We start from the raw sequence: 23,245 nt of genomic DNA, 5'->3' as shown, positions 1-23,245 counted from the left end.
CACATTTCAGCACTGATTTTTAAAATTCCGGTACAATTTCATTATTATCTATATTTAAATCTTATAAATTACAAAATTATGGATATTTAATTATTTCTTTCTTTCTTTATTTATGTGTGTGCGTATGTAATACGATAAGAAGATAAATGTATTAAAACCTATGTAAATTATTATTCCTCAAAAATTCCCTTGAATATTATATTTTGGAAGCTTTTTACAATTACATATTATTTACGGCCTTTATACAACACCGACTCTGTGGAAACCTAATTCAAAACATTCACCGTGAATCTTTCATTTCACTTCTCAGGTAGATACACATCACCAAGTAGGGGAAGGTCGGCGTATTTTTTTTTTTTTGTATTAAATATTCCGTACCGACCTCTTGTCTTCAATTTATTTTTTTTAAAACTTTCATTGAAATTTTACATCGGGTAATCGGTATTTGTCATCGACATCCGGAATCCCAACCGATGAAAAATACCCATTTAACACTACAGCAGATTCCTATACAAAAGAACTTGATAAAAAATGTATCCGAAAGAAAGATATATTTAACGTCTTACGTTGTAAAAGATCAATGTCAAAATTAAAAAAAAAAAAATTCAAATAATCCGAATTTGAGAACGTAATAAAAAAAATAATAAACAGCAAAATCCGGATAACATAAAACCATTCCTACCGGGTAAAGAGGTTACGTTTTACACATAATCAACACTGACAACCCTATTGAATACGGGTTGGCAGTACACCCGTGTAATTGCTATTTCCACAGCTTTCCCTGTTTGTCGTTAACAATCGACTAAAATGGCTGGATATATCTACACCTCCTTACATGGGATTCAGTCCAGAATATAAATACATGATAACGAAATACGTGACCGTAGCATAACAAGAAAACAAATAGAACCACATAAAAAAATAACATCATACTAACACTTCTTTTGCTTTCAAATATTCACTTTGACAAGATACTTAACAAAAAAAAACCGGTTCTGGAAGTTATGACAGGCAGCCCCACCACTTGGCTACAGCTCAACGGATCAATTCATCTCCGACCTGGTAAAAATTTATTTTTATCAGAGAAATAAATGGAAAGAAGACTGACATGGGGCGAAGATTTATAGAAGGGATTACAAGAAATATCGATGAGTATTATCGAAGGAGAATTCCGGCGACGGACAGAAGAAACAGGAGACGACTCTACGTCCCTAGACCGGCGGATAGATGAAGATTCCAGTATGTATTAACACTGCACACATCTATCTAAGGATGAATTGAGGGATTACAAGAAATATCGATGAGTATTATCGAAGGAGAATTCCGGCGACGGACAGAAGAAACAGGAGACGACTCTACGTCCCTAGACCGGCGGATAGATGAAGATTCCAGTATGTATTAACACTGCACACATCTATCTAAGGATGAATTGATACAAGAAAATATTCACCGGCTTTGAATTTTGTTATCTGCAGTTTAACTCCGGTATTATATTGCTAAATCATACAAAACAATACGATTTGAATATTACCGTGATTTATTATTACAGGTTATTGCGTATTAAGTTTACATTACAACCATCCAGTTTACAATGTTTGGAAGAATTTTTTACATCTTTTTTTAAAATAAATTAAAACTTTTTTTGCTAGTAGTCCGGATGATAGAGTAATTACACACATAATAAGAACTTCCAACTTTGGAAGAATAGTAAACTTCCAAAAATACTGTTTAAATTAAAATTTAAAAAACAAACCCGTTGACAGAAGTTACATAATATAAATATCGAGGCAATTTTGTTGTGAAAAAATTATGTTATGGCGTACGATGAAAAAAAATAAAAATAAATAAATAAAAAGTAAATTATTATTACTTTTTATCAATGTCCTATATAATGAAATCCTAAAGACCTTAGATTTATATGAATAAACGTATTCCTGGCGATGTGCAGACAAAACATCGATTTAATATACAGCATATCTACGTCGGCTTATTATACCGTGACGGAAAATGTAGATCAACAAAGATAGTGAACTACATCTGCTGATTTCTTTTACCGCTTAACGATTTTCAATAATTAAACAACAAAACTCATTATGGCTTATTAACAAAATAAATTCGTCCTTCAACCGAGACGAGTAAACAAAATTAATCGATAACTTAGTACTAAAAAACGAATAAATCTGACTGCACGGAACTTACATTCATAGATATCTAAGAGCATGTAAAGACATTTTTTTTTAATTTTAGAATATATTTATTGTAACCGAATAGATAAGCTATTTCCAAACCGACAAAATAAACGGACTTAAAAGGATATATTGGTCCTTATTATTTTCGGGAATTTAAAATATTATTATACGATGTTAATTAAGCGCAATTAGTTATAAATGTGTAGTACCTTACATAAATTTTAATGAATGCAATTACTTCTTCATACGTTACTTTAAACTTTCTTGAAAATTTTAGGTTCATCGAACCCTATATACAAATCTCTTAATGAGTAACCAGATGATGAATTTTATCTAAGGAGGACAAATAAAGAATCAAGGATTAGAAATCGCGCAATTAGCTTAGACATGATAAGCGTTATAATTAGCATTGTAATTAAAATATTTGTACTCTAAAACCGAACGCATTATATAATCAGAGTGCCCGTCCGTTTATGATACCGTGTGTTTCAAAATCAATATCGGAGTTTTAAAGTCAGGTAATATTTATTAAGTTTTACTTACACGGATAAATTTATACTTTAAATGAAAGAGCATCTCAAACAGGTTTTCCTATTTGTGAGCACCATTCGACACACGGCACACATCCTGCCGATAGGAGAATTCATCCCGTAATTTCATCAACAAGTACGGAGTAATCGATGCAACAGCTGCTTTAATCCTGTGTCTCAAGTCGAGTCAGTCGGCCGGTAACGGTGGCACGTACACTTGATCCTTTAAAAACCCCCAAAGAAAAAAAATCGCACGGGATCAAATCAGGCGAACGTGGAGGCCACGGCAAACAAGCCGTCATCTAGTCTCTGGCGACCGAACTAGAGGTCGGGAAGAACTTCATTCGACCGATCGCGTACAGCATTATGCCGGTGAGGAGGCATACAGTCTTGTTTCCAAATAAAGTTCTGCGGTTCGTATTGCAGTTGAGGAAAGAGCCGTAGTTGTAGCACATCAAGACAGTTCATTCCATTCCAGCCACACTTGCTTTCGCGAAAAAGAACGGCCCGTAAACTTGCCGTCGAAATACGGCACAAAAAACATCGAGTTTTGGGGGGGGAGTTTCGTTCACAATCCAATATTTCGTGAGGATTTTTTGATCCCCAGATACGCACATTATGAGTACTTATTTTCCCGTTAACTTGAAATGTTGATTCGTCACTGAATAAGACACGATAAAGAAAGTCTTCATCGCCACAGTGCATCATTTCATTTGAGAAGCTAGCACGCAAACCCTGAAGGCTTTAGAGCTTGGGCACAGGTAAAACTGTTTGAACTGTTCTTTTATTTCACGTATAATTTATCAATTATGTATAACTTAATAAATATTACATAACTTTAAAGCCTCCATATTCATTTTGAAACACACATATAATTCTTGAACTCGTGCGAAAATAAAGAAATTTTACACAAAGCATTACTTTAACAGTATTTTAAGTCAAATTCAAAAATCTGCCCGCAAATCAGCGGTGCAAAATAAAATATACTAACATATTTTTCCTTCCTAGACTAATAAACAAATATTTACTCTCTATTACCAAGACGGTAAAAAGCTAGTTATCTTTTATTTAATGCTCCTTTTTACAGGTACATGTAACACTTGAATGTAAAAACAAATGGTTTCTGCATTATAGGCCACATACAGAAACACTAGAAAGGCTCTATATCATACGTCGGTGGATTAAAAAGTTTCTAAAAACTGTTCTAATACTGATTAAAAAACTATATCGTGAAACTTTTAATACGCTTTTTTTTTAAAAAAATAATAATAAAGGAGCATTAATATCACCAGTAAAACTCAGAAGGAAATTTTGTAGCCTGATTTATGGTTTTTTTTTTGTAGGAAAGAGGACGTTCATTATATATGTATTTTAAATATATATATATATTTAAATGAAAATAACAAATCCTGTAATATACATGAGTACAATGAATTTTAATTACAAAATATAAGGTACAATATACAATCGATAAAGCTAAATAAAAGAACACAAGTATAGTTTTAAAATATTAAACCCTCACGATTTCGTTCGTTATTCAAATAAAAACTAAGATATATAGGTTAACCCACCGGGTTGGTCTAGTGGTGAACGCGTCTTCCCAAATCAGCTGATTTGGAAGCCGAGAGTTCCAGCGTTCTAGTCCTAGTAAATCCAGTTTTTTTACACGGATTTGAATACTAGATCGTGGATACCGGTGTTCTTTGGTGGTTGGGTTTCAATTAACCACACATCTCAGGAATGGTCGAACTGAGAATGTACAAGACTACACTTCATTTACACTCATACATATCATCCTCATTCATCCTCTGAAGAATTATCTAAACGGTAGTTACCGGAGGCTAAACAGGAAAAAAAAGAAGATATATAGGTAACTATTTTCTAGACGTATCTATTACGTCTAAAAATGATGATAGATGTCTCATGGCACCAGAAATTACCGAAACAACAATTTCGACTATTCTGCTTTAATTCTTTATATTCGTACTTTAATTTTTTCAATGTCGTAATTAGTTTATTTAAACCCAGTTCGTTGATGACTCAATAAGTCTGTTGGTTTACCGATATAAGAGCTGCACATTTACATATAAATCTTTTTTTTTCTCGCAAGCTTTTTATCTTACGTAAGTCAACCATTATAAGATATATTTAACCGATTCATAACTGTTTAAGTTAGTAACTTCTAGAAGTGACGTAATTATTTATTTATAAAAAGAATATCAATATGTTAATGTGTACATAAAAACAAAAATATCGGCTACCCGACCAAAAAGAAAACAAAGTAACGAGTTAACAATAAAAAAAAATGATAATTCCATAAATATAACGGTATTGAACTGAAAAATACTAAGTTAAAAGTAGTTCAGAAATAGAAACGCAGACAGTCAGGAGTGGACGCTCCCTCGGTACAGAACTCCCACTCGTAGAAAACTAGTATAATTAGGTTTTCATTCATAATAGTTTGTTTTCAATATTTTACGCAAAAAAATTAAACAATTCTATGAATTTCATCGAGGTTTGTAACATAAATAATCCTCCATCATTATGTCTTTAACACACGAAATTATTATTGTTTTGTTAATCAGATAAGCATACAAAAAAAAATCTGACAACAAAGTTTTAATACTTTCCTGGCATTGGTTATAAGAAAATAATTATATATGAAAAACGTTACCTAAGATTTCTTTTTTGGGTTTGGGGAGGGGAGTAATTTATGATGAAGTTTTATTGTAAAATTATCATTACGTTTCAATAAAAATCTTTTTTTTAATCGGTATTTTTTATGCTCCCTACATCCAAAATCAACTTCAAAATTTTTTTTTGAGTTTTCTACGTTTACTACGTTAAATGGAAGAAAGTAAAAAAAAAATTCCATTGAAAAATGTACAACCAATAAAAAAGTTATCTAAGATTTCTTTTTTGGGAGTGACGGTGAATTGTGATGAAATTTTATTGCAATATTACTATTAAAAGTTTAGTTAAACAAAAAAACTTTTAAAAAATCGATATTTTTAAACTCTGATCGGCTTTCACACCCACAATATAGTCCCGAAAGTTTTATGGTTTTTTTCCTTGGTCGCTTATACTACTGCTATGCCTAGGAAGACGTAAAAAAAATCGGTTAAAAAATATGCAATTAATAAAAAGATCGTTTTTTTTTAATTTTTTGGGAAGGGGGAATTTTGGGGTAAATTTCTTTTAAAAATAGTAAGATAAGCAAACACGCATACAGTGAGCTTAATATAGTGGTGTTATGTTTGCAAAATTTTTAGAAAATTGACCACAAAAGAAACTATCTACCTCACCCCCTGAAGATATCGATCCCAAACGTATACCAATAAATTGTCCCATATAGACGAGTCTCCGTACAAAATTTCATCAATATGTGTTTAAAAATATAAAATCAAAAGTTATTAAGCTTCAAACACGCCAACAAACGTACATACGTTCGAACATTATCCCTTTTTTTCCCTGGCGTTCCTGGGTCGTGAAACGTCGAGAAATGCAAAAAAACCATACCCTTTTTTTGACTGATTACCATACTTTCCTTCTTGCAGCTTAACTCTGAAACTATGATGCCAGTAAAGTAAAAGGACCTGTACCATAAGTAAGCTGAAAGTTTGCCCCTCGCCGACTACTGTGTCTACTGTACTGTACTAGTCTGTTGTTTGCATTTTGTATACAAATGTGTCAAGTTATTAGCGATCGGATGATGTCATCTGGTTAGATAGTACAAAAAATCCTGCTCGCCCGTCCCGTCTAAGTTAGCCGGCAGTTCGGTTGACAAAGGCAGGAGGTAAACCTTCAGCTCACTTAGAGGAATAAAACAATTATTAACCTTAGCATCAACCGATTTCATCAAGACGTTTACTTCAAAACATTTTTTTAATGTACAAATGTGCACTCGGTTGTAATATTAGCCAAGTATTTCCCTCAACGAGGACTTCTTTCTATAAGAAGATAGTAAAAACACGAATTTATTATCATCCCGCTTACAAATTGGTAATTAACACACGCATTAAAATGAATCCGGCAAACTAAACAGTCCAAAAACATCGTGTATCCATATACCCTATACACCAGACTGCAGTCTGGCTAACGAAGAAAACACCTAGATTTGCACTATTATAATTCTGTAAATAATAGTCTTGAAAAAATAAAAACAAACCTAATATATACCAAATTAAGCCTCTTTTACAATTTTTATTCAATAAACATTAATAAACAGATCGTTTTCGTTTCCTAAATAAGGGTAAAACACACTTTTATGAATTTTTATTTTTAGGTAAATGAAATTATTGAGTTCAAGAATTTCGATTTTATAAAATATCTATTAAAATACTGACTTTTATTTTTACCTTTTTGTTTCGGTGATTATTTCAGCGAAGTGGGCCTTTAAAAAAAAAAACTTATTTCCCGATGAGACATAGATATTCACATTTTAATACTGTCAATCAATTACATATTGTATGGAATAGTTTACTCGAAATTACAAACCTCGAAAAATGTATTAAAAATTATATTTTCCCATGTTACTGCTTGCTGTTTGAAAACAAAACTAACTTAAATTTGGTATAATTATATTAAAGTTTGTTGATTTCTAAATCGTTTCCTTTCGTTATCCAGCCTATAGAATCATTCGACAGTCTAGTACCAGTTCTCCTACCCAAAAAGGAATACCCGGACAAAATCCTGAAAAATATTTCGATTTCTCTACATCTTTTCTAGAAAATTCAATACAAAAAAAATTCTTCCAAAATTTAACGTTTTCCCATTCAAGATTAATAATAACAAAAAAATACTGCGACTCTGCTACGAATTTATAGTCTTTCAATTAGAGCGATAATTATTTTTTTATTCAACTGTATCCCGAATGTGAATTTCACAACTATAAGATTGAGAATTAAGTTTCAAAACCGAAAAAAATCCAACGTAACCATATGTCTTTATTAAACGGTTTACTCTGATGCAAATCCGAAATTTTAGTTGCGCTAATTTTAAAGATAATATCCACAGCGACCTGATATTTTGCAGACCGAAGTACAATTTACCTTATCGGTTATGAAAAATTATAAGAATTCCGGACCAGATTTAATCTCAATCGAAGGTATTAAAATATTGGTCTTTGTCACCGACTGTGAAACTACATCGGAGCAAGTATTCAGTGGGATATCATTTTAATATACAAGAATAGCTCGAAGTAAAAAAAAAAGTAAAAATTAATTAGCCTAATTTTATACCTCTATAAAGTGTGTGTATATATATTATATTGTTGCAGAACTGCATGGCAAAACTTGGAAAACCAGCTGTTTGGAGACCTAAACTTGTTTATATTATATAATCTGACGAAACTAGTACAGTATCTTCTCTTGATAAATAGCACACAGAATTTTTTTTTTGTCCTTCAATATTAGTGTATCACTTCTAATTTAAGTAATTATCTGTTACTCAATATTCTTAGAAAAACATTTTAATTGCATTACATATAAGAAGCGTACAATGTGTTACAATTAATATGAAATATTCGCAAGTTTCAAGTAATCAGTTCAAATAAATCATGTTAATATAGCACTTAACCCATTTAAGTATGTACATGACATAATGATATGCAATAATTTTGGCAGTCTTGAATTTTATGATAAAAATTAATATACAACCTAACGGTATACACGCAGTAAAATCGACTGTACCACTCTTCATAAGAATAGCAGCTCTCTCTAGCATACTTTAATAGAATAGAAGCTGCTTCTTCTTCTAGTTTAACAATCATCTTTGCCATCTTATAAGTTCAGTAAACAATATATGTTTATTGTTTTCAATCTGCAGTTATTATTATTTTCAATTTGTTAGATTAATTTAAAAAAGAAAAAAATAGCAAAATATATTATAAACAATTCACGTTATAAATAAAATAAGATTAAAGAAAGAATTACTACAGATAAATACGTAGCATTTGCACCAAATACTGTTGATCTCATTTTAAAACTTATGAAACAGTGGGAAAAGTAAGCGATTCATAACTTTGAAAATTAGAAAACGCTCAAAAGCGTTTTCAAAAATAAAATATTTTTAGGTGAAAAAACTAAAACTAGGATATTTCGATTCTTAAACTCTAATCGTCAGTAGATACCAAGGAGGATAATAAACTCCTAGGGGTTTCAGCGGTTTAATGTTAGTAATTTTAACATTTCAACTGGGATTGCCTAGAAAGAAAAAGAGTTATTCATAATATTACCTTTAACTCTATTAACGCAAATAGAAATACTTCTTTTACAGTACCGTTATTTGTTAATACTAACTTATTTACTTTGTTTTATATATTATTTCGTGTATCGACTGATGATGATTATTTAACGGTCGAAGTGAACATCTAATTTAAAATTTTAAATAAATTATTTTGTAAATCGGTGAAAAGAGTTTCCTTTTTGCCAGTTTCATCAGTAACTGGATACAATACAGTAATTTTCTTTATTGCAATTTTTAATTTATTTAAAATTACTAAATATTGATATATATTTAAGCAAGCAGGGGGAATTAATTTTTAAAGCAATGCTAAATCTTGAGTAGGATATTATAATAAAATATTCATTCGACCAGTTAATTTAGTATAGACCGTTAATTCAGTAGCGTAACGATTGCCTTTTTAATATTGAAATTTAATTTTTCTTCGAGACTCCTTTTCCGGCACCTAGCACAATAATTTATTTTTAAAATACCAGAATCAAAAGAATATTATTTTAAGGACTCAAATGGTGCCACTCTTTCAGTAAATTATTCATTACAACTCAAAAAAACCTTGCTGGAGGATTTAAAAATCGCTCAGTCAAGTTGAAACTGTGCCAGGTCATAAAGAATGCTTTGATAAAGAAATATGTACTGTTTTAAATTTTTGTCAACCCGCCTTTGTTTTGTAAACGTTTAAAGTTGTCACTTAAGAAAAAAAAATTAATTGCTGAAAAAAGTAGCTTTGTCTTTTTTTCCGTGCAATTAATAATTAAATTAAGCACAAGGTGAAAAATTACTTATTTGGTTTTATACGTAACACAGATCTACCGATATTGAAATAGCTAACTTATTCGTTATTCTCTCCCAGACAAACTCATAAATTCTCTAGTTTTATTTTTATATCACAGCATTAGTAATAAATGATAAATACCTTCTCTATTTGTTTAAGATATGTTTATAAACTTTATGATTTTACGAAGAATTTTTTACTTAAGACAATTTCTTATGGTACTTTAAAAATAATTAAATCACATCTGTAGAGATTAGTGCATTTAGTTTATAAAACATCATAACATTACTGTTAAGTCTTCATTTTAGGTCAGATCTATGACGCGTGTTTAAATGAGAATTTAGTTCCATAAATGTCTTAGTATTTAATAAACAAATTATATATAATAATAACTGACGAATGATTTTGTTTCACATATAAATGAAGATATGATATTTTGACGTGAAACAAAAGGGTGCCAGCTGAAAGATGTTCTGTTTGACCGATAGGAGAGGGAACAAAGAACAAACTTTAACATTTTTTGTATGAAATTATACAAAAAAATAGTTTAAAAATAATCCATCTGTAATACTGGAGAATATTAAGTAACTCAGCAACATTGGAAAATCATGAGGCAAAAAATTTAGGTGTACAAAAAATAACAAAATAAATAAGTTAAGAGCAGGTAGCTAATTCGGTAAAAAAATCAAAATTTGCTTTACAGATTAATGAAAATAAATGTAATATTGGCAAAAAAATCTTTTGTTTTAATTTTCCATAAAACTATAACACACACACGCGCACGATGGTCATTCAGAAAATTCTCGGCCTGAAAAAGAAAAGAAAAAAATTATCAAATTTGTTTTTTATTTTTCAGCTTAGTCGCTTTGCATTTCGGTACATTTAGACCACCGACTTTCCAACTTTTTAATACTCTCAGCATAATGCAACTTGTCCAACAACGCCAAACAACCAACCGGTTATCTCAGCTCTGATCTCAACGTCTGAAAAGAATCTTCGTCCGAAGAGAACCTAACTACTTCATCGATTATTGGGAAAAGGAAGTAATCGCTAGTAGCCAAATACGTGGACGTGGAAGCAGGTCGAAGCATTGATCATGGAGTTTTACAGCAACAACCCGAAACGTGTGTGCAGGCGCATTATCTTGGTGAAACAGCACTTTCTTTTTTGTCAGATGTGGACATTTACCCCTGATCAGCACCAATCGGTCCAGTATTTAAGCGTAACACTTCCCGTTGAAGGTTCTCCCAGTTTTGCAGTTAGTCTATGAGCATCACACTACGAGAATTCCGTAGTATTCAGAAAAAACGTAGCCATGATTTTTCCTGCAAACGGAACTGTTTTTGCTTTCTTTGCCGCAGTTTCACCTAATTCCACCCACCGTTTGGTCCCTAGCGTATAACGGTAAATCCGCGTTTCATCTACTGTTATAAAACATCTAATAAACCCAGAAGAATAGCGTTTAAGTCTAAACACCCTTAATAAGTGTTCAGTCAAACGCATTTTTGGCTGACTGTTAACAAACGAGGGACCCATATAACAGAAAGCTTTTTCACACCCAAAATATTGTATAAAATATAGTGGACATGGTCTATCGAGATGTTTGCAATATCAGCGCGTACCTTCAGTCGGCGATCATTTAATACAGTATTGTGGATTTCCGCTACGCAGTCTATCGATAGCATCCCGAGCGTTCATCTTGAATTGATATACCACCGCTTTTTTACTGTTGAAAACGAACGGAAAAATCCTTTAAAGTGGAATCTAACTCTTTTATACGTCTGCTGGAGTTATACAATTAAAACAAAATATTTTATAAAAGTTCAAACTTCAATTTTATTCATTTTTTAAATAATATCAAAACTTGTTTGCCTTACTTGATTGTCACAAACAAGCAATAAACACTCGCGTCTGAAATTTCACAGTAAGCCATCAAAAGGATTATACCTGACAAATTTCATACACCAGTGGTTCCCAAACTTTTCCGAGTCGCGGCGCCCTTTTTCAATTAAAATTTTTCCATGGCGCCCTACCCTAAGTAAAAGTACTACTCGTAAGAGATAAAAATAAAAAATTCGTGATCTTCATTATTTTTTTATTTTATTAATATTAAATTAATAATTATAAATGTCTTGGTTCAATTAATTATGAAGCTTTTATAATATTTCGCGGCGCCCCTGTGAAGAGGCCGCGGCACACAGTTTGGGAATCACTGTCATCAACTGGTCATATTTGCGCCATCTCTGAATCATTGAATTTTCCATAAAAACCGTGGTGTAAACATACAAAACACAAATAATATTAAATTTAAAAAAAATATATTTTAAAAGTTTAACGTAACTTCAAAAAAAAAAATAATTTTTGTAATTTACTACATAACAATATTAGCAAATTTTAAAATAAATATCTGATCATTATAGAAAACTGTATATGGTAAGACAAAATTGTACAGTAATTAAAATTATCGCAAAAGAGAGTTTCTTGCCTGAGAAAATAAATAGAATAAAATATCTTAAGTATCCACTTGATTCAATACATTCCTTCTCAAATTGAAATGAAATAATTTCACCCCAAGATAAGGAACGAATAATTCATGAATATACAACCGATGCCCTACAAACACATAGCAAAGTTGTTAAAAAAATAGACTGCACGTGAGGATAAAAGCAAAAGAAATGTTTAAATTTATATAGTTTGAATAAATCAGCTTAGAATCTCTTAACAGGTTAAAAAGAATGGCAAATCAAACCAAAATTTAAAAATTAATATTTAAGGTGTAGTTACGGCATACTTTTTCAGCTACACAAGTTCGTCTTCTACAGAAAATTATGTAGAGGGGGTTAAAACTTTCGTTAATAATATAAAAACTATGACATGTTACAAATCGTCATAAGAAAATTAATTATAAATTAACAGTACGATTAAAATATTTAATAAAATCGAAAATTAAATTTGTACTATATATATATGAAACTGCTATGTATAAATATGAGTCGGATTTTGATACAAAATAATTTACTTTGAAAAATATTTAACATTGAAATTATTTATCACTATTCATAAGTAAACCGTAACTAAAAATTTTCCTACAAAAAAATTTCCTTCATACCAACTTAAAATTATTGTTTGAGAGAAAAATAATAAATAATACGTAAGTAAAGTTTAAAATAACACCTTTTTTTATTTTTTAAATCGATATCAAGGATTTTCATTTAAGTAGTAATAACTTATGTGTCAGATAAAAAGTCAATGATTTAGATATGCAAGATTCCAATACATATAAAAAAACCCGCGAAACTGTTTAATGCGGCAACACTGCAGGTATAGAAAATGACAAAGCTATAACTTATTGTTTTCAATCTGGTATACAACCATTTTATAAATAAAATTTAAAACCAATATTTATGTATAGGTGAAGTAAATTTATATTAAATGCAAAGTGTTATCAATCATGTGATGCTGTGTATTTTATTTTTTTATTTATTCATTATGTAAATTCATATAATAAAATAGAACTGTTATATGTTTTAAACTAGTATTTAAAAATACGGAGTATTTTTTTAATTTAATCTGTACTACATAGATAAAAAATATTAAAATTGACTTTGGAAGTATTTTATCTCGTTTTTTAACAGGTAGAATAAAATTATACTAATTTTATCAATAATAATAAAATAATTTACTCGTTCGTAATTACTTTATTTTTATACTCAAGATTTCCTTATTAATTATATATTAAAACGTAAAATTCAATTAAATACGTTATCCTAGAAAACTGTAGAAATTACTTTTAATAAAGCGGGAGAACATAATATTTAATACATTAATGATGATACGCGATGAAAGCAAGGTTAAATACAAGTTCTCTTTTGCGTTTCCTAAAATAAAGGAAAGAAATAAAATAAAGGGCAGATCTGACGTAGCTTTAACAGGGCGGCAAGTTACATAGCATTTCTAGGACTAGGTTTGTTCGCTACATGCATAGCTGTCTAGCTAGCAGGCCGTAATAAGGTTCAACGAACTACACTTGTACAAGCCAGTACCTCAACACCTCCATTTTATAGCGTTCACCATGTTGAAACGTTATACTCTCGGTTTGGTTATAATTTTACGTAGATGGTATTAAGGAACACATGATCGTTAGATGACAAATATCCACTACTTTTATTAATAAAAGACAAATTAAATTACGTAATAATGAACTAATCGATTTAAATAAACATTTTCCAAAGAAAATTTTGTAAATGTAACTCATCCCCGCTTATACGGACTCGAATTAATCGTAACCCGATTAAACCGGAACATATTTAACGTTGCAATAACTTTTTTTCACACATAACTCTCCAAGTAATAACAAACAATAAAAATACAAAAATCAAACGACTAAAAGGTAAAAAAAAAAATATTGGGAGATTAACTATTACATAATATCCATATCCATATTAAATAAGATTACATAAATAATATTCATAGAGATATTTTCAGCTCTAATGTTGGCTTACTATTTAAATAGAAAAAATTAAAAATTCAACAATTTTTATCAGAAAAAGAAAGAAAAAAGAAATGATATCAAGCTATTTTAATATAATTATTTAAAAAAAATACTAATCCATTTTTAAACTTTCTTTTTCCACTGTTCTAACAGGTTGATTTTTAATGGTTCTTGCGTTAATAAAAAGGTTTTTTTACCTACTTGTATATATATATATATATATATATATGTATATATATATAAAATAATTAATTGTTTTTGCCGTTTATTTTACGTATAGAATTTTTATTTATTTGAAAAAAATATCTTTGATGAGTTTAAAATATAATTCGGCACTTTAATGCTCGTTACAAACGATAATATTTTTGACGGTTTTTCGCACAATTTTAGACCGATCAATCATTATGTATACGATGAAATAAGCTGTATTGTTATTTTTTTTATGAAAAAACGGTTACTTTGTGTCACAATTTTGACTGTAAATTGTTTTATTTCTATTCATACATGGAACCACATCCGAAAAAGATTATTAAGGAGGAAATTCTCAAAAATATATCAGCCACTATCAATTAATTCAAAAATGCTTCTTCTTCTACTACTACTACTGCTATTACTACTGTTGATTTTCCACCGGACAATAGTAAGGTAGTAATTATTTACAGTATAAAAATTTACTATAATAATACAGACAGAACATGCAATTAAATTTTGTAATCGTTTATAACTCTTTCACATTGCTTTCTTATCCTTATTCTTCAACTATCGACAATGGTGCACAGTAATAATATTTTATAAGAATTACTCTTTCCTCGGTTTGATTTAAGCGTGAAAAAACATCCCGAAATTTAAACAAAAAAAAATCACATTTTCCCAAATTAATGAACTTAAATAATGAAAAATATTTTTAGTTTATAAAAACTATAACTTAAGTTTTCATTATTTTAATATCTAAATTGATTTTAATATGTTTCAAAACACAATAATAAATGACTCAGATATTTTCTGGAATTCCCAAACATTTCTGTCAATCCGGTAAGGTCAGCCCATATTATTCTAGTTAACCCAAATTTTTCTGTAGGTCTAATTATATTAAAAAAATGCAGGTAATGAAAACAACTCTTCAAGTCAATTCATTATTAGAATATACTTTTCAGTTCATTTAATCCGAAACACTTAACCAAATCCACTGTATAATATACCGTACACGCGCGTGCACACACACACACACATCTACAACTTAATAATTTTATTATCACTTAAATTTTTTATGTTCAAAATATTTTTGCAATTTTTAAAAAAATTTACTATAAGAATAACTTGAGGTAATAATTACATTAAAAAAAAACAAAGTAAAACAAAAAATTCCTATTTTTTTAGGTCTGTAAATTTTAAAATCTCAATTTTAAAAATAAAAAATATTACTGGCAAATTCTTACAAAACGTCTTACAAAACAATCTTAATGCTTACTAAAGTTTCATCTTCGATGAATAATATGCATGTGGACATTTTATTATATTTCTTGGCACGTTACATAATCTACGATCCGATTTCAAATAAGCAATTAATAATTTAGAACAAATGAAATATCTAACCAAAAAACCACGATCGATTCTGTAATTTCCCAACAAAATAAAAAAAAGTTAAACTAAAATCCATGTACACGTATACAGAGTATTAAAAATAAAATTGAACATTAATTTGTGTCTAATTTACTCAGAACAAAACCGATTCAGGAGTTTAGATTCTGCTCTATATGCTACAACCTTTATCATTGAAAAAAGAACATTAAATCGCTAATTACAGACTGCAATTGAAAAAGTAAACAGGTCGAATTTTTTTAGATTTTAACAAAAAGAATACTAAAAAACTGTCACAAATATATATATATATATATATATATATATATATATATATATATATATATATAGAAAGTAAAACATAATCTGGCACAGATTCAAAACAAAATACCAAATTTTTACAACAGTCTGGCATAACTAAGGGATGCAAAAAAATAATTACCGATATTCTACTAGAACCACGTATTAATAGAAATAATAAAATTATTCAGCATTAATGTAAACAGGACAAAAATAATTGTAATATAATTACTTTAGAAAACTGCAGACATTTAACCAGGAATAAAGAAATATGTACAATAATAAACTCGTAAATTATCAATAATATTAAATAATTTAAATCCATACTTAAATCAATCTACCTATATTTCAAACAATAAAACTGTTTATTGTGTAAACGAATTAAACACGTTGTAGTCCGATAGCCCTGACACACACTTAACTAAATTAAATATTACAATATATTCGATCGCATTCGTAAAATCTTAATATTAAATAATTCAAGATATACTTATAAGAGGAGCCGTAACGAAACATAAATTCTTTACCGTAAAAGTTTTGTAAGAGCATGTGTTGTTAACATTCAATTTGATCAATGCATTCATGACGATATTAGGATAAATTTAACTGACAGTAAACATTAAAACAGACCGATGGAACAATTTTAACATGCACGGATTTTATCAAAATTAACTACTTAATTACTGATGAGCTTAATGGATAACAATTATCATATATATATATATTCAATTCCCTAAAACATTTACACGTTATACTGCAAAAATTAAATCGACAGTTAAACTGATTGCGAAAATAAAACACAAAACCCCAAGTATAGCCTATAACAAAAATATAATACCCGTATATTATATACATATATTATATTAAAAACAAAACTTAATTTAAAGGAAAAATCTACATAAAATATGTGCGATATAAAATAACGTTTACATTAAACTACTGGGAAAAATGTTTAACAACCAAAATTAAAAAAAAAAATAACTTGGAATAAATAATTTATCATTCATTTTAAAAATCTAACATAAATATATTGCTTTTACTTTAATTACTTACAGTACCCCCTACTCAGCATCGATGTAATACTATTCCTGACTTGAAATACGATCATATTTTCGTTTTCGGAGTAATAAAATTTGTGGGAAAAAAATTTTGTTAGCTATCGAGGTTATGTGGTCAGAGATTATGTGTCATGTATATTAACAGTCACTTTCCCGGAACCGGACGAAACGGATTACGGATGGTAAAAACACATAATATCGACAAAAAAATAAACCCCGAATTTTTTCAGTTACAATAATTTATTCCCCCATAAGAAAATAAACAATATATATATATATATAATATAAAAAAGAAAACAGAAAAAACAATCTTTAATTATTACTTACGATATACAAAAGTTGGTTAAGGAAAACAAAATTCCTTAAAAAGAAATTTCAGTCAATTGAAAGAGTACCTTTTTTAATTTCCTAATATGTACATTACAATCTGTTCGACTAGGGAATAACAAGCACATCTCAGGAATGGTCGAACTGAGACTGTACAAGACTACACCTCATTTACACTCATACATATCATTCTCATTCATCCTCTGAAGTATTATCTGAATGATAATTACCGGAGGCTAAACAGGAAAAAGAAAGAAAGAAAGTGAATAACAAGAAAACCCTCCACACGACAATGAGATGAGGATGATATGTACGACAAGTAAATGAGGTGTAGTCTTGTATAGACTCAGGCCGACAATTCCTGAGACTTGTGGTTAATAGTAGTCCAACCACCAAACCACAAACCGGTATCCACCATCTAGTATTCAAATTCGTATAAAAGCAACTAGTTTTTACTAGGATTCGAACGACAGAACCTTAGACTTCGTAAATCAGCTGTTAAACAACTGATTTTCGACGAATTAGACCACCTGAATAGGCTAGTAAGTACTAGTACTTATATTTCTGCCGCCGTGTCATTTCTGTCGATATTCCGGTAAAAGTATTTTATCCGTACTACCATTATAAGTTTAACAGAGCTGGCAACGCTGTAAATCATTTAAATACACTTAAAAATAGTAACTAAGCCTACAGAACTTAATACATTTCAAGCGAACTATGAAGCCAATTCTTTATGCATTTACAAAGATATAATTTCTCTACATATTTTATTTAACATGTATTAATCAATAATACATGCAAAATTAATTAACGTAAAAATTACTAAGATAAATAATTTAAAGATGATGACGAGGAATACGACGCACAGGAAATGACAAAATACAATACGAATCATACTTCAAAAATATAAATTCCCTATTAAGCATCCACTTCATGTATTAAAATGTTACATTATCTACATGTATAAGCTTTAAATGTAAATAATATACTACATTCCCTAAACATTAAAAATTAAAATAACTTTTAATTAAACTAATACACATCAACACAGACGCATACTTCGCGTAGCTTCTATATTTTAAATTAATTTTTAATGATTTCAAATTATTTTTTTATAATTATATAATTACGGTTTTACTTGAAAATAAGTTAGTCGCGTCGAATTTAAATAAGTTCTTTAAGGTAATTTATAATTATTATCATTTACAACGTAAAGTTAATATTATAGATAAATAATCTTAATACTATTGTCCAGTTATTAATTAGCTACGGCCTCAATAAATCATCGAAAATGGTACGGGTCAAATCCTTCTACCTGAAAACCAACGGAAATATCATGATTTTTGAACATGACAACGAAAATAGCACGCCACCATTTGTTTACAGGTATAGTTGATTCTAAACCTGTAAACATTACAATTACAACTAGCTAGACATGTTGCTGTATTTGTAAAAATAAAATCGAGTTAAATCAATCGTAGAATATTTTAAAAAGTTGGAACTTAATGTTGTAAGTTGAATCCAAATGTAATTATTCATTAAACACAAATAGATAATAGAAGATATATTACACTCGTATTTAGATAGGACACATTTTTAAAAAAATTGCAAATTAACAGACTATTGAGAAATGAACGAACAGACATAATGCAAAATGTTTGAAAACAATAAAAATGAGCTGGTTAATTTTAATATCACAACAATTAAAATGTTAGTGTAGTAACATATATTTTTAATTTAATACACTAACACCTGACATTAAAAAGCGTAGGCATATGTCTGCTTACAGGAAAAATAATTTGTGCGCGCGTACAACCCTTAATATTCTTGGACTTAAAATTACTACTCAACACAGATTCAGTATCGCCCTCTCCCTTGTTCGTTTAAAAACACTAACGCGTGGGCATACACGCGCGCGCATGTCCTCTATGAGTTCTGATTAGAACACATTACACTAAATCACTTTTTTTTAAATAAATAAACGAAGATATAAATTATTTAATTTAGTTTTCGGTAAAAAGTACACACACACACACACACACACACACATATATATATATATATCAGTTGACCAGAATGTATTGGTATAATATTGTATATTGTATGTGTACTGAATATGTATATGGGTTAATATTACACTAACAAAATTGTCTAATCTATAACTGAATAAAAGATAGGTTTGTACCACTACCTGTAATAAAAAAAGGTATATAATTTGTTTAATTAACTTAAATTCAATAATTACCTTTTTATTTTCTCCGTGAAAAATTAGTATTTAACAGACAGCCGTAAAAAAAAATATTAAAACATTTTTACTGATGAAGTTGTAATGTAATTTCATTTCATTTAAACCATTAATAACACAGGTTAACTTTAATTACGAAATAATTTCATGAAATATTATTTTACCGAGAAAAGGGGTTGTAGAAATTTATTCTAATTTAAATTTTTTAACAAACTACAGGTGAATTAAGGTAATTATTTTTCTATTAAAATAAAAATAAAACTAAACCAGTATGTAAAATAAATGTTTTCCGTTTACAGAGAAAATTAAGCTTAGTATTCTCAAGAAACAAAACCGCAATTAATATTCCATTTAGATAGAAGAGTAATAAAACGTTTTGTTTAAGAACTAACGTATTTATCTATCTAATAAAATTCTTTATTGTATTTTTGTTTATAATACAACCAAATTTTAACAATCTTGTAGGAAGATCTAGCGTGAACAACAATCGCAAAAAATACAAAAAAAAAAGAAATTAGGACACTAAATGTTAAGGCATTAAATTAGGAAAAAGTAAATTTTTTCATAATTCTTCCAAAAAAAACAATCCAAAAACACAATAATGGAAAAATACCTAACTACATCCATTAATCATAAAACAAATTAATACAAACACAAACGGTTAAAATACAGAACACCAACTTCATAAATGCAGTTAAGATATAATACTACTCGCATAAACAACTTTCATTTCAGTTTAAATTTAATCAAGATAATTATGTTCCATTAGATATTAATATTAATCAACAACAATTTTTTTAGGTTAAACTAATGTGCGATGTTTACAAAAATCAGTGACCAAATTGAATTATCTAAATAATAGACAATAATAAATGTTAAGTAAAAATTTCGCGGTAAAATTCAGTACGCAAAAAAAGGACCAAGAAATAGTTACGAAAAAAAATTCATTAAAATATATATATTTTTTTAAAAATAAACTCATAATTAAAAGATATACAAAGAGTTTTCTGTGTAAACCGTAAAAAATACAACTATAAAATATTTTTATAGATAATACTCATTAATACATAATGAATCAGATTTAAAAAATGCATTCGTTTTCTTGTCATATATATAAATTATCAGGTTAAAAAAAAGCATAATGCAGGCACTTTTATTTGTTATCACCATTATTTTCATTCAATTGTATTAAAAAACTATCTATTCAAACACAAGATAAAGTTTTTTTTAACATAAGTTTTTTCAATTTATAATTATAAAATAGTAGAATGTTACAAAATCACTATAAATTGACAGAACAATTCGGATTTATAACCGTTATGTACTGGATATATAGTAAGTAATCTGACCCATTAAACAAATTTATTAATATCTACAAATGTGGAGTATCGAAATAATATGCTTTATTTACAACCGATAATATAGTTTCAATTAATTGACTTAGTACAGGAACATTAAAAAATATATAATTTACAGTTGCAATAACGCAGAATTGAACTGCTGTTTTAAAGTAATGACAGTCTGTCTGCTCAGATTAAAATGCTACACTAAAACTTTTAGTATATTTATTTATTTACTCAAACAAACCTAAAATCCTTTTTTTAAAAAGTTTTATTGCTACAAATTTAATTAAGTATATTTCAACCCGCTATCACCTAACAAAAATAAAACACAAAACTAACAAAAATGTTCTGAATTAAAGATGACGTATTATATATTCTTATTCACAAGAAAATGTTTTATGAAAGCAACTCGTAAAAAATGATAATAAATTTGAATACAAAATATACTAAGAAAATGTTTTATGAAAGCGAATCGTAAAAAAATAATAAATTTGAAAATATAAAATAAATTAAAACATTAAACACAAGTAACCTCAAAATAAAAATAAATTCCCAGATATTAAGTAACCTCAAAATAAAAATAAATTTTCAAATGTTATTACGTAAAACTAAAAATTTTAAAATTAATTGATTACAAAAAAAAAAGGTTCATCGTACATTAATAACCAACAATTAATTAATTATTGCAAACCAAAAAATAATAAAAATAATAAACACAATTAAGTTATGTTTACGTTAAAATTTACTCTCTACTTTCAACATAAATAAAAATAAACAATTCACGTGTTATTGTTTATAAGCCACCAAACAAGTCCATGTCAACCCAAATATCAAGGAATGATGGCCTATACAAAACAGCAAAACAATGCTGGACCCGTCACGTCTATCATATAAATACAGTAAATAATATATTAAAATCAGCTGGTAAGGCAGACATATTTACATTCAAAAGAAACAAGAGAACAAAACATTAATTTATTTACTTATCTTACTTTGTAACATAAACGAATGTTATAAAGTAAAATAAATATATAATATTGTACAATAAATAATAATTGTTAGTCTTATGATACGACGATACAAAAGAATTGTATTTCAAATATTCCACGCAAATAATAATCCTAGTTTTAAAGTCGGACTACGCAGGAGAATGTAACAGGCTTTTCAGGTTACACAATAACTCTCTAGGTCCATACCTGTCCACCGAATCTAAACTGTACGAGAAAGTGTGTTAAAAATACATGAAACTCGTAACATAAATAACTGAACTCACCTCTTCTTAATAAATAAACAATAAATATGATACAGAATACGGATGAAAATCCACTGCAGGTCAGGCTGTATGTAGTTATATAATTGATGAAACTGCTGGCAAATCGCACCAAATATCACTACACTAGTGTTACACACAAGGAGGAGAGTCGAGTAGCACTAACACACACCACCATTACGTGTCCGGTAGAAAGCACACAAAGGCCGAATATAAAACTTATAAAAGTAGGCTTATTTCCGCGTATATAGTGGCAAGTTCAAGGCCAAACATACCACGTGCTTTGGATACCATCACATGTGTAACAAAACCCCGAAATCGGTATGATTTTAGGCGAATTTTAAGCGATTTTTTTACGCAGAGAGCGGTTACAGGCGATGCGTTGTATTCGGCGTCCGTTTTGCAGCAGGCAAGGAACACAAGATGTCGGACTGGGCTGGTTGGGTGTCAGCTACGAAGCAACCAGGCTTGCTAGATTATGGAAGCAAGCCGAGTCAATAATCATATCCCCCCCTCTAGGTCCCTTCACTGCGCACAATCCCTCTCTCTCTTGCACTCGTCCCATCGCCCGATCCCTCCTCTCACTCACTCCATTCCGGTCGCATTTCTCACTCGAAATACTCGCCGGTGGCCGGGTAGGGAAGGGGGAGGGAGGGGAATGTCACTCACAACGCGCGCGCACCACACACACAAACACACTCGCACACTTGCATAAATAATAAACGCTTCACAGCGTTATTTTATTTTAAATTATATAATACCATTCTTTATTAAGCGCGTTTATGTTGGTACTCTATTTAAAACAAATAATGACGGGTTTTTTCCGGTCTTACAGCTGATATAAACAATAAACAATAAAACAACTAACTACTAATTAAAATTACAAACTTATAAAAAC

The 23,245-nt window shown here is 29.3% G+C and overlaps 1 protein-coding gene across 1 annotated transcript in view; it reads right to left on the bottom strand.

Moving 5' to 3' along the window:
* Positions 1 to 22,900, bottom strand: part of tou (bromodomain adjacent to zinc finger domain 2B toutatis) — a 539,960-nt gene extending 517,060 nt beyond the window's left edge. Inside the window, exon 1 of the mRNA XM_075362856.1 lies at positions 22,351 to 22,900. The gene's annotated coding sequence lies outside the window, so the exon portion shown is untranslated. The remainder of the gene's footprint in view (positions 1 to 22,350) is intronic.
* Between the last annotated feature and the right edge of the window lie 345 nt (positions 22,901 to 23,245).

Source organism: Lycorma delicatula, chromosome 4 (genome assembly GCF_047948215.1).
Source record: "Lycorma delicatula isolate Av1 chromosome 4, ASM4794821v1, whole genome shotgun sequence".
NCBI classification, from domain to species: Eukaryota; Metazoa; Arthropoda; class Insecta; order Hemiptera; family Fulgoridae; genus Lycorma; species Lycorma delicatula.
The sequence above is the reverse complement of the archived record's forward strand: the minus strand, read 5'-3'. Positions and strand labels throughout refer to the sequence as shown.